This window comes from Anser cygnoides, chromosome 2 (genome assembly GCF_040182565.1).
Source record: "Anser cygnoides isolate HZ-2024a breed goose chromosome 2, Taihu_goose_T2T_genome, whole genome shotgun sequence".
Taxonomy (NCBI): domain Eukaryota; kingdom Metazoa; phylum Chordata; class Aves; order Anseriformes; family Anatidae; genus Anser; species Anser cygnoides.
The window spans coordinates 76,405,299-76,422,382 of NC_089874.1; the positions used below are offsets into that span (position 1 = coordinate 76,405,299).

Below are 17,084 nucleotides of genomic sequence, written 5' to 3' on the forward strand. Positions count from 1 at the left end.
GAACAAATGTATACCTAAAAGTAAACTGTTTTTACAAAAGACACAAGAATCAGGAAGATAAACAGATCAGAGCATTTTCTGTCCGCGTGAAATATTTACCTAATCGATATATAGAGTATTTACCGCTGTAGTGTCTCATGACATCTTAAAAAATAAAAATTCAAAAGACAACAATATAAAAAACTCAAAACAAGCCTTCAACAATTTTTTTTTTTTAAAGGGGAAAAAAAAAAGGAAAAATGAAGGAAGGATTCTATATTACTATATACAGGAGTAGCAGACCTTATCTTCTTATTTTCTTAATCAAACATTGTCTTTTCATACCATATGATGAAAACACACAAACTGACAGCAATTCTTGCAGCTGGGATTCTCCAACATTTGCCAGAAACACTTGCTTATGAAAATTGGTGGATGTTTCCTTGAAGATGTTTATCCATTTCATATATATTCATATTTTTATGAACAAAGTGAATTAGTAGAAATCTAAATACCTTGGAGAATTATATAACCATCAAACTAAGGACTTAATAAATGTTTTTTGTGTGTTATATATTGATATGTAAATAGTTAGATAGGTTTTGCAGATGTTGTTTCCTCTCTGCCTAGTACCATTTGATCTAATTATTCAAGCTATTGGGAAGTTTGACGTGTCCCAGGCATGTTGCATTTGCTGCACTTGGGCAGAACATTTGTGCAACAAAAGCCCAACAAAGTCAACACATGCACAGAGATCTTGTTAGAAGTTTCTGGAGGCCCCCAGCCTGTCCCAAACTTACACGCTTTTTGATATCCAGGGTATTTCCTGGCAGGATAAGACTGCATACCTAAGTGTATCCAAACATACAATACTTTAAACCCTGCTAAGGCTAAGAAACATTATAAGCAGAAAAGAAGTGTGCGTCCCTTCTCCTCTATTTGATTGTCAAAAGTAGAAGATACAGAAAAGATGAGCTAGATTTCAGAAGAAGATTGCACCTTATGTTGAAAAAAAAAATAGGGTGGGGGAATAATTTTCCAGTTGCTCCCCAGAAAAGTGAAGATTTTTTACTTCGTCATCTTAGAATAAGATAGAACTTTGGTTTCGACATTTTCCCTAGTGGTATGTAAAATATCTCACAGTAAGCTACTAATTGTATCCTTCCACTACTTCATCTCTGATGCCATCTACCTGGTTCCATGGATCTGCAAGTTACTCAGGTTGGATTAACTGCTAAGCAGTTGTCCAAGCTGTCTTAGGTATGTTGTGACAGTTGAAGAACATATGATGGAAAAGAAACCGGCCCATCCCCAGAGTGTTCTCTCTGCCCCCCAAAGTACTGTCTGCACAGCACATCCTGCCTGGAGAGGCTTCTGGCAGTGCAATGTACAAGAGTGGTTTTCCTTTCTAACAGGCACTGTAGAGCTTTCAGGCTTTGCTCCAGCTTTGCTAGTGACAAGCAGCATCATAACAACAACAACACTGGGCACTGATACTTGTTTTACTGGCATAAGGTAATAAAGAGTACACACTAATCTCATAGTGGCAATTTTACTAACTAAATTCTATACTTCATTACAAGGTGTTTTTTGAAAATCTTCAAGGAAGTGCTTGATGTACAACAGTGCATAGTGTTAATGGGCAAACGTCCAAGACTGGGTGCCTTAGAACATAGAAGCTTACCTGAAGCTGTTTCAAATTTGCTGTCTCAAAATAGCACAAGGATCTTTAAAAGAGAAGGTTGATCTGCAAAATGTTTACTTTTGATCTCAGTATTGAGAAAGTATTGTATGTTATAAGTGAAAAGACAAAATAAGATATGTTTATATTACTTAATTAAACTCAAGAAAATGCACCAGATACAAGAATTGTGCCTGATGCCAAAAAAAAAAAAAAAAAAGCCCATTCATTTTCACTTCAGTTACATGTTTTCCTGTGCTTGTGTCCAAGCCAAAGAGTTTTTTCTTATTTCCAGTTAAAAATTAAAACACTGGTTTCAGAATTGTCCCTACATAACTATAAGTACTGCTGTGTTACTTAGAACTAAAACTACTGTTGGCTCTTAAGAAGTATGGAAGAACAAAGTGCACTGCAAAATATTTTCAACAGATCTTGGAATTCAGAAAAGTCTATGTATCCCCATGAAAAACTGATTTATAAAACTACTAAATGCAAGATATTGGATGTCTTTTTCCTTTCTGGCATAGACAATTTCCATGTACTGCATGGACCTGTGTTTCTCTTTCAGTGAAATATTTGCCCATGCTTTGTTTCAGAGACAAACATAATCAATGTTTTGCAAGACAGCAACACTTCTGCCTCCATTCTAAATACTCTGAAATTCAAGTAAACCCCCAAATTTTAAGAGCTTGTCTCCAAACTGTACTGCATGCTTCAATGGTACTTTGTTCCATGATGCACAGCAAAGCCTTTCCACTATCTCACTAAAGCAGATGACATTATCCAAATACTTTATGTGTCAAGGGAAAATAATACTTTGTTGTAGAATCTTGGCATCTGATGATCTGCTGATATGCCTGTCTTGGTGGCAGCTTTCTCATAACTTTTACCCTCAAATGGCTTCAAATCGTCCTTTTGGCAGACATCAGGAAGAGGTTCTTCACCGAGAGGGTGGTCGCACACTGGAACAGGCTCCCCAGGGAAGTAGTCACTGAACCAAGCCTGTCTGAATTTAAGAAGAGGTTGGACTGTGCACTTAGTCACATGGTCTAAAATTTTTGGGTAGACCTGTGTGATGCCAGGAGTTGGACTCAGTGATCCTTATGGGTCCCTTCCAACTCGGAATATTCTATGATTCTATGATTTTCTTCTACATAACACAGAAAGCACGGGTTCTATATGGCGATATTGTTAAAAATTTCAAATTCAATATAAAGGTTGTACAAGTATATGTATGTAGAATACAGACAATAATGGACATGTTTAAATATAGGTAGGAATAGAGATATAATGTGTATATACACTCAGGAATTGTATGCAAATAGGAGGAAGCTGCAGCATGCCCTTTCAATGCAAGTTACATGGTTAGATAGGAGTTGGGAAAGACCCCTATTTTCTGTGTTATGTTATTTTTTCCCAGTAAAACGATTAAAAGCAAGAACTCTTGCTTTTTATGCCACAATTTATGTTTTAGCCTGTACAGTTGTTATTTGTCATTAGAATGTTTTGATAATACATACATTAATTGTTTTTATAAAATTCTTGCCTACTTCAAACATTGAGACATATGAATGATTCCCCACATATATTTTAAGAAAGCTTGAAACAGGAAAAAAATCTTAAGTGTTTTTTATTTGAATAAATGACTGAAGAATAGATTTTTTTATCAATCTTTAAACATTCATTAGAGAAAAATGATTTATTCATGCTTAATAGAGCATCCCAGACTGTTGCAGGTTTCATTAGATGAAATTTGAGTGATTTCTGTTTACCATTATAATACTTTACATGTATACAACAATTTTCATTCAAAGGTATTTCAAAGTGCTTTGTATTCTGTGTGTGCATATAAAGGATAAATTAACCAACCAGTAAATTAGAGTCACCTCTGGAGTGAAACTCCATGGAAGTTCTGTGGCAAGCATCCTGTAGGAGTTTAATATTTTTTTTAATGAAATTTCATTGATTTCAAGGAAGCAGAGCACGCGATTAGATTAAACTTCATTTTATAGAGAAGACAATAGTCTTCTGGCTAGGGCACCCAGCTCCAACCAATAAGCCATTCTCTGTTACTTGGTTCTGCCACAGACCTCAGTTCATCTTCAGCCAGTTCATTTAATCTGATTTGGGCCTTAAATAAAGTGAGGGTAAATTGTACCAGTTCAGCTTTGCAGACTGATTGTGTACGTACTGTTAATTACTTCAAATGCAAGCTAGTCACTGTTACACCTCTTTTAGCAATGGAGAAACCCCTTTCCAGTGATGGTAAACTAACTTGTGTGGTACTATATTTGCCACGTGCTAGTATGGTAGTTACTGGAGATCATCTGCCATGAGTCTGAACTGTCAGTTATATTTCTCAGAATAATACTTAATGTATTCCAGTTATTGACAACTTTAATTATACCACATGAACTTTGAACTAGGAATGTTTCCCTGTCTATGCAGCAGTAAGCACTGTATCTTTAGATCCTGGTTGGAATTTCTAGGTGCTGTTTAACAGAATAAAGTTCTTCCCTTGCATATGAAAAAAAAAAAAAAAGTTGGTATACTTGTATGTATACACTGAGAGACTATTGAGATCTGTAGTAGATCCAAGAAATAACTTTTTTTGGTTTTGGTGTTCTGGTTTGTTGTGGGTGGTTTGGGTGTTTTTTTGGAGGCGGCAGATGGAGACAGAGTAACAAGCTGGTCAGGATGGGGAGTCATTCAACAACATGAAATTTTCTCCTTCAGGGTTGGCAGGAATAAGAAAATTCTTCAAAACTACTAGAACAGGTGGTCAACTATTTCACATGTATTTTGACGCCTATATGTCTTCTGTCCTCCCCTCATATTGTCATTTTATCATTCCTTGAACCTGCAATGTCATCTTCAGTCTCAATTTCAACAGAAGATAGATTAATACTGAGTTAAAAATTGATTTTATTGCAGCAGCTATAAAGTTTAGAGAATCATTTGTATGTATTTCTTACTATTTTTAAATTGAAATATGTTTTCTTGTGAGCCAAATACAAAGACTTTTTGGTAATCAGATTTATGAATATATTTTTTGAAATCCTTGGGATTATTTAGCTCTCAGAACTGTATCTCTGACACTGCACCAGGGCAAGTGTTTCAAAAGGTAAGGAAAATCACCTATGTGGGATGACAGAATTTGAAGTTCAATATTGTCAAATTGTTTGCAGCTCTCTGCAGGAGTTGAACTGACATCAGGCAGTATTTGCAGCCAACTTGTCGTTTTGTAACAGATCTACTAATTTTTATTTAATCTGCATTTGACCATTGATCAGTTATTTGTCTCCTACAACAAATAATACAAAGGACTAATTTTGCAACTAATTCTGGGTACACTGCTTTACTCTCTTGAAATAGAACAGTGGTTCATGATATTAGAGAAACTACTAAAGAAAGAATGGGCAGAAGAAGGGCTACTAGAATCTGGTCCACAGTAACTTCAGTGCTGCTATTCCCAGGCACGTATGTTTGCATAATCATTCTGTTGCACTTCATGCAACTAACAGTCATCCAAAACTCCCAGTCATACATTCTGCTCTTCTGAAAGAAAACTATATAAGTGACAAGTATGTCTGTTCTGCGTACTTAAGGTTCCTGTCAGTACAATGTATCAGTACTCAGCAGGGTAGTATTTTTCAGTGATAGCTGCACTGTTGTTTGCAGTTACTCGAATAAGTAAATGTAAGCCCTTTGGAGCTAGTGGTGCTTCATATTCAGTCTGATCGGACTGTTATCTTGACTTATTAACCCCAGAGATCCCTTCAAAGTACTGTATTCTTGCTGAATGTATTCCCTGCTTCTCCTATGCAGGAGACAAGGTAACTTCAAAACATAACCATCTAATTGGCAGTGGAAAAATTATCCTCTTTTAATTATCTGCATATAAAAAAAAAAATCAATAAAGATTTCTAGTTGCTCTATAACATTAAAATGATCTACACCGAGAATAAATTCATTCAAGCAGGGCTTTTTTGGTAATGAGACTAGTAACCAGCTGTATCTGTTTAAAGCTGCTTACTGTGTGATACCATAGGAGGAAAGAGCCCCCTAATGGCTTCAAGTTATCTAGGAAAATAAAAAGAAATTTCACTTTATGTGAGTTCAAGCTGGAAAGCAAAGAAAAATGAGTTTCAGAAAGATCAAAATTAGTTTTCTTGATAAAAATTAATCAGTTTGAAGTGTTGCAAAAGATCTGGATTAATGAAATTCTAGACTCAAAAGAAAATGCACAATTAGTAGTATACAACCTCTTAATCTTTTTGATTTTAGTTTTTTTCAGTTATTTTTACCTGAAACTGACAACTGACCGAAGAAGTTGCTTACACAATAAATCTTTAATGTGGAAACCAAAAATATATTTCATGAGCATAAGCTTAACTAGTTGTTTGGGCTTCTGATTTGCTTTTTTATTAAAAGAAAAGTTCAAATGGAATACTCTCTTTACAAAAATAAATACCTTTTAGTATGAATTTCATGTTAGGATGTACTGAATACAGACATACTAATCTGGAGAGAATTGTATCACCACCTTTGAAAATAAAATCATGCTAATTCTGTTAATTCAATCACAAAATTTTGTGAGTTCTTAAGGTATATTTAAAGAGAACAGGCACAGTAAATGGCTTTTTGGAGAGAAGAGTGATGAATAAGGGCTATAGGAAAGCTTTTGAATGTGTGTAAGGGATTATTTTTGCAAGTTAAACTGCATATTAAATATTTTGAGAAAGGCCTTAAATTTTGCACGGAGGCAAGGTGAATTTGGCATCCAATTAGCTTAGCTCCTTACAAAATTCTGTCCATATTTGGTAGATCTAACTCTTTTGATATCAAAGTCTCTGTCTTCCTGTTAAAACTTTTGGTCAGTTAATTAAAACATAAAGGGAGATTATCACCATTATTTATGGACAGATTATGACACTTCTATTCAACATATGCAGTCCTCACCTCTTGATAGTACTTTCACTAATTTTGAAAGCCCTGCTTATGGAGTAAAATACCAATGGATGAAAGCTAAGGAGGGAAAATTTACCTCCAAAAGACTTTCTTTCTACCTGGAAAGAATTTCAAAGGAAACTTTGAAATTGCATCGTGTATATAAAAAAAGACATAGACATTATTCACAGAGAAAATGTAAAGAAATAATACAGTACAGATTCTTTATTTTAAGTAAGCCTTTGGTTTGGGTTAATCAGTTTACTTTTTCCTTTTGCTAATATTTATTCATCACAGATACTGAAGCTGGCTCTTAAGCCTTGTATACTTTGTTCATGTGGTCACTTAGGCACCCCTTTCCTTCAAATTATTGTTCGCCCCAAAAATTCTACATATGCCTATAGTTCCCAGCATTTTTCATGCCTTTTGCAAATTACAAATAATTATTTTGGTAACTGTAGGAATTTCACTTCACATGTGGGATTTTGTGATATCTTTAAGTATTTGAGTATGGTGCTCTATAGAAATTTATAGAAAAGTATCTGGGTAGAGGAAGAAAAGAAAGTGATTTTCCTGTGTTTGTGATATGTTTGCCATCAGATAAAATTGATTACAGTTAGGTGTTTAGTCTAGCAGCAATAACCTGCTATAGACAGTTTCTTATTTGGACAACCCATTGGAAAGTTGTACTTGGCTGTGTGACAATCTGTTTAAACGCTTGGGTTAATAGACTGATGACTCTACTTCACTCAGATGGAGTAATCACAGTAGATGCTATACGAAAAATTTCTTGCTGTTTGGATCAAGGAGCAGAGGGTGCAAACTGATGGGGAAGGTGGTACAGATTATCACTAGTTGGAAGGAATGTGTTATTAATGAAGTCACGGTGCTGGCTTCTTAGCTTTATGCTCCCATAGCCTGTCAACCCCAAGTCAATCAACTTCCTGGCTTGCTGTGTAACCAAAAGCTGGATTATTTTTGTTTTAACCTATCAGCTTCCACAGAGGCAGCAAAAACATTTCTGTCACAGACAGAGGAAAAGATGTGTAGAAAGTTTATGTAGAGCATTGGCTGTTAGCAGACAGCGGTGTCAATGTCACATGAAAGCAAGCACTGTGCCCATGGGATGTCTACTTTGAACATGCAGTACAGCATAACTGAACATCCTAGGATACATGTTTCAGGTCATAAGCCTTGATCTTTGCTTTGCAGGCAGAATGTTAGCAATAACTACAGTATCTATAAAAAGATGGCAGTCTAATGCTGTATTATTTAAGGCAGGTCATGTTTGTGCAGCAGAGGTAAGCTTGCAGTCAAAAAACATTCTGTTTCAAACTACTGACAAGCACTGAGAAATCCTCTAGTTAAATGTTCTCCCTGCCTGGTTTGACAACAGGAAAAATAAGGAATTAATAATATGAGGAAGCTTGTGTGCTATTACAGCTCCAGACTGCTTAGCATGTGTGGGACAGGTTAGATTAAAACATCACACAAGTAGTTAGAAATCGTCTTTGCTGGCTGCTTCACTCCCATTTGCTCAAAGGGTTAAGTATAATAAATTCAATGCATAAATGATGTCTTGCTCTTAATTCTTTTTGAGTATACATAGTATTTGATATATTCCATCTGTGAATTAAAGAAATCTAAGTGCATTCTATACACAAATGCTAAAGCCTGTATTTAACATGCAAAATACAAAAAGAATAATTCCTTCTTTTTGCTGCTCAGAAAAGCAAAGGATAATTTCCTTACCTGGAAGATCAAACTCTGTATATCGTCAGTACTATGTGAGCTAAGGGGACAGGATGAATTTTTGTCTTCCGTAATAAGCCTCTTCTTCAGACATGCAGAGCATTAAGAGATGCAATTATAAATAAAATGAACTATTCCAAGGTCCAGTCTGTTGTCAGTTGTACTGGCTTAGAGCTGGCATCCTCTTGCAAATGCAAAAAGGTAGCTCAGCGAGTTGTCCACTGAAGGAGCTAGGTATCAGTGTTATCAGGCACCAGCATTCACATACTGATGCTATAGTACATACAGTCTCCCTCTCTTGTGCGCGCTCTCTCTTCTCTCTCTCTCTCACCCTGACGTTCACTCAGCTCTGAATCTGAGCTCCTTCTGCTGCTGTATAATCAATCTAGCCTGTCTGAATCTAATAGGCCTCTATTTAACCAGCCAATCAATAGCACAGATTCCACTGCTGCTCCCCAGGGTCTTTTCCAGGAGTGGTACAAACAATAGGAGTTTGGCCAGCAGTTTAACCAAGTATTTTTCATTATTTTATCTCCCTGAAAGAAAAATTGTTTAGGAGGGCTCAGGTTCAAAGCTCTTTCTCTCTTTTTTTTACAAATGATAGTTATATAAACATGCACATCATGCTGCAGTAGCATTCTGAACATTTTTAAATTTTTATGCAATTTAGAAGGAAGGAAGGAAGGAAGGAAGGAAGGAAGGAAGGAAAGAAAGAAAGAAAGAAAAAGAAAGAAAGAAAGAAAGAAAGAAAGAAAGAAAGAAAGAAAGAAAGAAAGAAAGAAAGAAAGAAAGAAAGAAGAGAGAAGCTGTGTCCCCCCCAAACTAGAAATGAACTTGCACAGCAAGCAAGCCTCAGACATCAGGTTCTGAAAAATCAAGAGGCAAGTTTTGCAACTTAGACCTGTTTATAGCAAGTGTGTAAACTTGAGTATAAACCAAGAAGCAGAAGAAATGTGCTTCACAGACTGCTTATACCCCATGTCTCTTGAACTGCCTTCTTTACCATATGTTTCATCTCATATGATTTTTTTAAACTTGTCTGTATTGAAACAATTTAGATTAAAATATTCAAGGAATCAGAGGCACAATATTTACTCAGCATCAGATTTACATGGGAGAGCATTTTTTCCTAAAACAGTGATCAGAACTCAAACATGGAGTTAGCAGCAAATAACTATCGCAATTTAACAGCATGCCATATCTTGTACTGCACTGTGTTCCCCATGTATGCAAGTGATAAAGACTATCCTAGAGCAGCTAAAAACAAAACTTCACGATGGACATTGTGCAAGGAGAGTATTATTATTGAGGCAGCCTGGCTTTTGCTGGTGGTGGTGATGGTTGTTTGGTTTGGATTGGTTTGGTTTTTGGTTTAGGGGGAGTAAATTGTAAGAACGTACTTGCAGCCTGATCATCCTGGTCATTCTCACTACATTTCAAAATTATGAACTAACTTCCATGCCGAAGCAAATTGTGAACAGTACCTACCATACTCCCGACTCCAGTGGGCATGTTTACTCAATCTTGGGTACTTCCACATCACAGCATATCAATTGTAGTGAATTGCTGCTCCATCACTTGAAAAAATTACAGTTTCCAGTGACTGTAACTGAAGAATGCTGTGAGTACAGTTGTATTCACTGGCTCTCTAGAGAATGTAGTGTCCCATTCTTGGTGGTGCCCTCATGTATGATTCTTGCGGAAATTCATTAAATTGGTGCCAAAGAATCCAGAAACAAAAAGAAAGCATCAGTTTTCTGTTTCTTCAGTGCCTGGACTCTCCATCAGTCTGAGGATGTCTCAGCATGCTCATTGCATTAAGACCTTGTGCCTGGGATCCTGTCCTGAGAAGTGGAACTTGCAGTCAAACTGCTTACTCCATGGCTAATATTGCTTCCTTAGTGTGTTAGTATAGCTGAAACCTCTTACTGAAGTGTAATCACTCTAATCTAATGTCCAAATATGACATAAGTACATAAGCAAGTAGATTTATTGATAATGAAACTAAATTGTTATTATTATTATTTATGACAACCTAGCTAGTAGGGACTTCTGGTTGGCTCGGAGGATTTCCTGTGTAACTCTGGGGAGTGGACAAAAAAGGTTGTTCCTTTCCAGGCCTTTTATCTTAAAATCCCTCATTAAATACATTTACAGAGCCCTATCATATGGTTTATAGTCTATGTAACCTATGTGGCAACATGGTCTTCGTGGACAAACACAATCTAACTACTATAGCTAGTGCTATGAAGTCATCGATTTCGTGTTATTAGTCTCTTGAAAATTCTAGTCCAAGACTGAAAGACAGCAGGAAGAAAAAAAAAGAACCATTATTAAACTGGAGTTTGCAACATGGGAAAGAAATATATGGTGTTCGTAAACAATATGGGATACCTCTAAGCCTAGTCAGAAGTAGAGCTATCAGGAAAACATTTCTGTTTAGTCTCAGTGTTTACACAACAGTATACATAAGGTCATACAAAAGCAGAAAATAGCAGGACGTTTAGGCCCTTGCTCTTCCTTCAAAGTGCATAAAAACACAATTGGGAAACAACTGTTGAAGTCACAGTATCCACAGCAAGTTCACCTCATCCATTCGTAATGTGAAATATCACAGTATCAGCTAACAGCCTTTGATTCCTCAGTTGCAGGTGGAATACCTCTTTAATTGTAGGCTACAAAGTGTGCATAACAGACATCATGAGTGCTTTGAGTGGTCTGCATCAGCTAAGTGAAAATAAATGACTTCTGTTCATGGATAGAAAAGATTAAAATGCATAAATAAAAATGAACATGGCTAGAATTACAGTTGCACAATTGTATGAGTGAAGATCTATCAGTATAGAAGTATAAGGCCTATATAATCCTATATATTAGAAGAAGGGCACTTAGAATGGATTGTGTTCTGCATTGGGCCAGGGTAGTGAAGTGTAAAGTCGTAACTTTGTTCTGCATCCTATATAATGTAGCTCATTTGAGGGTGCAAACCAAATAGTATATACATGTGAAATACTGTTACAAAATCAGATGTTGTGCATTTTGATATTTTAGATTTTAATTTCTGCTTTCTGGCTTTTTACCAAAACTGTCACGGTCACGTTTTTAAAAAGTCAGGGTGAGTGTGTAAATCTCAAGAACTGACCTTTTATGCACACACTTTTCTTCAGATAATACTTTCTGAAATTTTAGATTTGCTTTGGAAATACAGATGCTGACATGCATGAACACATTCATATTGAATATGAATGGTGAAAATACCTTCATGTTAAATATGTCTGCAGTGAAATATAATATTATTTTAAGAATAAATAGATGCAATGTATCGCAACAAGATGCTTTGGGGCTGCACATATCTTCTTAGTGGATAATATAAACAGTTACTATCAAGATAAATAGATGTTTAATATTGAAATATTAAATACTGAGATGGGTATTCAAGCTTGAAACATTGACCTAAGCAATGTCAAAGTGGTTTAGAATATAGGGCATAGTGTACATATTCCAGTAAGAAAGCTTGGCCAACCACCTGTTCTGTTCCAGGATGGAACCAAGCATCTACTTGCATATGCTGTATGTGTGCTTGTGGCTGTGAATTAGAATCTCAATCAACCATTTAAACCATTGTATCCACTGTATACAGAAGAGACATCTTCCTTTCTTATCATTCTGTCTGTAGTTTTCATTAGAAAACTGCTAATCAACAACTTGGTCTTTCCTGTCCAAAAACTTGGACCATGAACAATAGAAAGTTAAGGTTTTCTTGTATTTCACGTGCTTACAATATGAGAAAAGTTTTTTAATGAACATCTTTTTCCTGATTTTTGTAGCTGTTGCACAGAAAAAAGAACCCTAAGGATACAGGAGCAGATTATCTTGAGGGTCATCACGCGGCACTTGCAGGGCAACCAGGCGATCAGGCCCAGTCAGCATGGGTTTATGAAAGGCACGTCCTGCTTGACGAACCTGATCTCCTTCTATGACCAAGTGACGCGCTTGGTGGATGAGGGAAAGGCTGTGGATGTGGTTTACCTTGACCTCAGTAAGGCTTTTGACACCGTTCCCCACAACATTCTCCTCAAGAAACTGGCTGCTCGGGGCTTGGACTGGCGTACGCTTCGCTGGGTTAGAAACTGTCTGGATAGCCGGGCCCAGAGAGTTGTGGTGAATGGAGTCAAATCTGGTTGGAGGCCGGTAACTAGTGGTGTCCCCCAGGGCTCGGTACTGGGGCCGGTCCTCTTTAATATCTTTATCGATGATCTGGATGAGGGCGTCCAGTGCACCCTCAGTAAGTTTGCAGATGACACCAAGCTAAGTGCGTGTGTCGATCTGCTCGAGGGCAGGAAGGCTCTGCGGGAGGATCTGGATAGGCTGGAGCGATGGGCTGAGGTCAACTGTATGAAGTTCAACAAGGCCAAGAGCCGGGTCCTGCACCTGGGGCGCAACAACCCCAAGCAGAGCTACAGGCTGGGAGATGAGTGGCTGGAAAGCTGCCTGGCAGAGAAGGACCTGGGAGTATTGGTTGATAGTCGGCTGAATATGAGCCAGCAGTGTGCCCAGGTGGCCAAGAAGGCCAACAGCATCCTGGCCTGTATAAGAAGCAGTGTGGCCAGCAGGTCTAGGGAAGTGATTGTGCCCCTGTACTCGGCTCTGGTGAGGCCACACCTCGAGTACTGTGTTCAGTTTTGGGCCCCTCGCTACAGGAAGGACATGGACGTGCTCGAGCGAGTCCAGAGAAGGGCGACCAAGCTGGTGAGGGGTCTGGAGAACAAGTCTTACGAGGAGCGGCTGAGGGAGCTGGGCTTGTTCAGCCTGGAGAAGAGGAGGCTCAGGGGCGACCTTATCGCTCTCTACAGTTACCTTAAAGGAGGCTGTAAAGAGGTGGGGGTTGGTCTGTTCTCCCACGTGCCTGGTGACAGGACGAGGGGGAATGGGCGAAAGTTGTGACAGGGGAGTTTTAGGTTGGATGTTAGGAAGTACTTCTTTACTGAAAGGGTTATTAAGCATTGGAACGGGCTGCCCAGGGAGGTGGTGGAGTCACCATCCCTGGAGGTCTTTAAAAGACGTTTAGATGTAGAGCTTAGCGATATGGTTTAGTGGAGTACTTAGTGTTAGGTCGGAGGTTGGACTCGATGATCTTGAGGTCTCTTCCAACCTAGAAATCTGTGATACTGTGATACTGTGATACACAAATGCTGCATATACTCAGTACATACAAGTATATAATATATAGGATTATTTTAATATTTAAAGTCCAATCAGACTCTTAACAGCTGAAAAGGAAATTATAACAGAACCTTCTAAGTAAAAAAAAAAAAAAAAAGTGTATTTTTAAGGGAAGAGTTATTTCTCTCAAATGTAAAGGCTCAGTACTTTAACAACTTGTTTGAAAAAAAAAAAAGAACATTTCAAATTTAAAGAACAGTTTTAGATTCTGCTTATGAAATGTTAGAATAGCCTTTTTTAGTTTTATTTTGGTCATTTTGGGGAAAAACAAGGTGCAGTGATGTCACAGAACACTTCTGCTTGTGAGTGCTGTGTTTAGAATGTATTAAAAGTGCTTCTCCGTAAGAAAATCTTTTTCAGTGTTTCAGATTGGATTAAGAAAGTGAATATACATTTGCTTCCTTCCTCATGATTCTAGCAATAATCTAGTTATAATTCTTCTGTAAGTGAGCAATCAAAGGAAAGCAGCTCTCTAAGACTAAATCTTGTGAGCATCTAATGATGGAAATAGCAGATGTTGCCTATTCATAGAAGTGCCTTTGATGGATTCCCTCATGACAAAAATGAAAATAAAAGTCAGGGATGTACATTTCACACATCTTTCTCTAGAAAGAATGAATTAAATGGACTTTCTACATTGAACCTAAACACTGTGTTTGATTTTTTTTTTTTCTACTGGTGCTGGGTGGTATTTTAGCAATATAGATATTAATCAAGTTTCAAGTCCTGCCAAGTCTTAACACATTCTTAAAATGTTCAGGCTTAATAATGAGTAGTGCATATGCAGATGTTCAATACAGAAACTTAAACCATTATTTATATTTGAACTGAAATATAGAAAAAGTAATTTTTTTATTTTTTTTTACTGCATGAATATAAATACAAGGATACTGAATGTAGATTACATCAATTTTATTTAATTCTTCCTATAAGAAATCTCCATGTAGATCCTGAAAGGCATGCTTAGGAAAGAAGTCAATATACTGTCTATGAGCTACAGATAACACAGCAATAAATAGCTATTTTTTTTATTTCAGTGTATAGAAGGGTAGTGTGTTGTTTTGTTTTCGTTTTGTTTTTAATTTTATTTTGTTGTTGTTGTTTCAGTTTCTGTAAACATTCTAGAGAATAAGAGAAGGTAAATATCTATTTATTAAAGGCTTTGAGTTCAGCCATCAAAGTTGTGTATATGAACCTGATAGAATGGAATATGTGTCCATAAAACACAATATACCTTATTTTCTATCTGAATGCTTTAGTGAGCTTCAGGATGAGCATGCTATAAAAATACACACTAATATAATTGAAATTATTTATCATCACTTAATATTTACTGTACTATTATAAGACATTTCTAGGTCACAATTACTCTAGAAAATGAAGGATATGATACTCTGTTGGTGTGAGCAGATAAGGTTACAAAATAAATTTTAAGATATTATTGCATTTACAGTACAATACAGTAATTACAGGAGTATTTCTAGGACTATGTTTATTTCCTGCTTCATGCAAAGATTAGGATTGTCCATTGCAAGTTTAGAAAACCTGTTTCTTCTGGAATTTATCAGATCTCCATTAAATTTGTGTCTTCCCATAGCACGTTTAATGGAACAGCAATTGGTCTTTTTCACCGGCTTTAGAACCCAGAAAAGCTGCTAGCAAATGAAATAGGCTGTACTAGCCTCAAGGCCAGCTGAGTAGAAAAGCTGATGTCCATATAGCTGAATCATTATGTTCCCCAAAACACCATGGTCACATCCAGGCTACCTCTTGGAAATGTCGTTGTCCATGATAATTTGTAAGTTTTGTCTAAGCCTTGTTTAGAAGAGTTGGCCTAGGCCAAAACTTTTTTGGACTGGTAAAAATACAGGCAATTACTGAATCCATTCATGAATCCCAGTACAAAAGAGTTAAACTTCTCTGTCTGTTTTCAGTAAAAGTAATGACTGTATTCAAACAGAACGGGATCTTCATGAAAATTCCCAGTCGATGTAGGGACTCTAGCTTCACAATGTAAATATTTGCATAGGGAGCCAATTCTTACTGAAAGTAGTTTATGTTCCTTGAAAGCCTGGCAGCAGCAAAATCTGAAAGTGACTTCAGTAACATATGCATACAGCTGAAATAGCTATGTCTATGTGTATGGGTATAGATAGCAGTATGACCTTCAGCCCCCGACTGCACATCCCAGCATTGTAGATCCTTTGTTTTGTTTTTTTTTTTTTGTTTTTAAGTTCAGAATCTTGTTACAGGCAGAAAGGAAATACTCTTTCCCCCATGCCAGTCTTTGCCCCAGCCCTTGTCATCCCATGCCTTTACTCTGCAGCCTCGTAGATCTCTACTTCTCAAGGCTCTGCTGTCATACCATCCTTGCATTTCTCTATCCTACATCATTATGATATGGTCATAAATATCTCATTCTAAACAGACTAACTATTTGTTGCTACTGTCTTTATAAAACTAAAGTTGAATGATACAAAGATAAGCAAAACAATTTAGCCACAGCCACCTGGTAAAAAGAAAAATTGCTTCTGTAGTTAAACAAGCTAAAACAAATCACAGGTTGACACAGGGCAACCCTGACAAACCTCAGTTCTGCAAATTTGATGAAAAGTCTGAGACCTGTCATTAGCAATGACAATGCTGTATAACAGGGCTGCAGTTCATAAATTTTTCTTTTCTCACAGCCCGTACTTCTGCAGTTTCATTGTTCTTGATACTGAAGTAATGCAAAATAAAGGTAAATGAATTGTGCTGTTATTGTGTTATTGCAGCTCCAAAGTGTGAGAAGCACATTCTGAAAGATTGTTTTCTGAGACAAAATGTAATGCAGCTGCCTCAGAAAACTCTACTTCTGATCAGGTGAAAAATCTGTTCTCATTAAGGATCAAAAGATGGAGGCTCTACTGGTAGGGTGATACTAGGCACCACCGCCTTACAAGGCTTAGAAGTTCCAGGGTGGTAAAAACATTTTGCAGGGAAAGCAGTTAGTTTTCCTGCAGTAGCAGTTACTAGTAGGCTGTGTCCTATGTCATGTCATGAGGTTGGTGCTGATTACCTGCAGACTCTTAACCCTTGCTTGTCATGATGGGATTACATTGTCCAAGAAGGCTTATGTGTTGTGATTTTAATTGCATTATTTTGTGCTCAGTAAGAATTATGAGTTTGTTGTGAGCAGTTTATTTTATTCTTTTCCATCCTTTCCACAAAAAAAAAAAGTTTCAATAACAGTCTATTTGTAGATTATGTCACTGCCAGTTTACAAATTGTTCTGTTGTTTAAATTGCTGTCATTGTTTCTTCTGGAGTGCGTGTAAAGGATACATTTCAGAAGAAAATGTACGAAAAGGCAAGTGTTGCTGTAATTTTCTTTTTTGTTGTTGTTATTACTAGTGGTACTGCAGTAACCTTCAAAAGTCTAGACACTATGCACAATATCATGCTTAGTTACAACTCAAGAACTTAAAATATAAATACATTTTTTACCTGAAAATGTGCTT

The 17,084-nt window shown here is 37.0% G+C and overlaps 1 protein-coding gene across 2 annotated transcripts in view; it reads right to left on the reverse strand.

Annotated features, from left to right (window-relative positions):
- CDH18 (cadherin 18) overlaps positions 1–8,958 on the reverse strand; it is a 564,404-nt gene extending 555,446 nt beyond the window's left edge. For both annotated transcript variants that reach the window (XM_066992492.1, XM_066992489.1), the window contains exon 1: positions 8,363–8,958. The gene's annotated coding sequence lies outside the window, so the exon portion shown is untranslated. The remainder of the gene's footprint in view (positions 1–8,362) is intronic.
- Between the last annotated feature and the right edge of the window lie 8,126 nt (positions 8,959–17,084).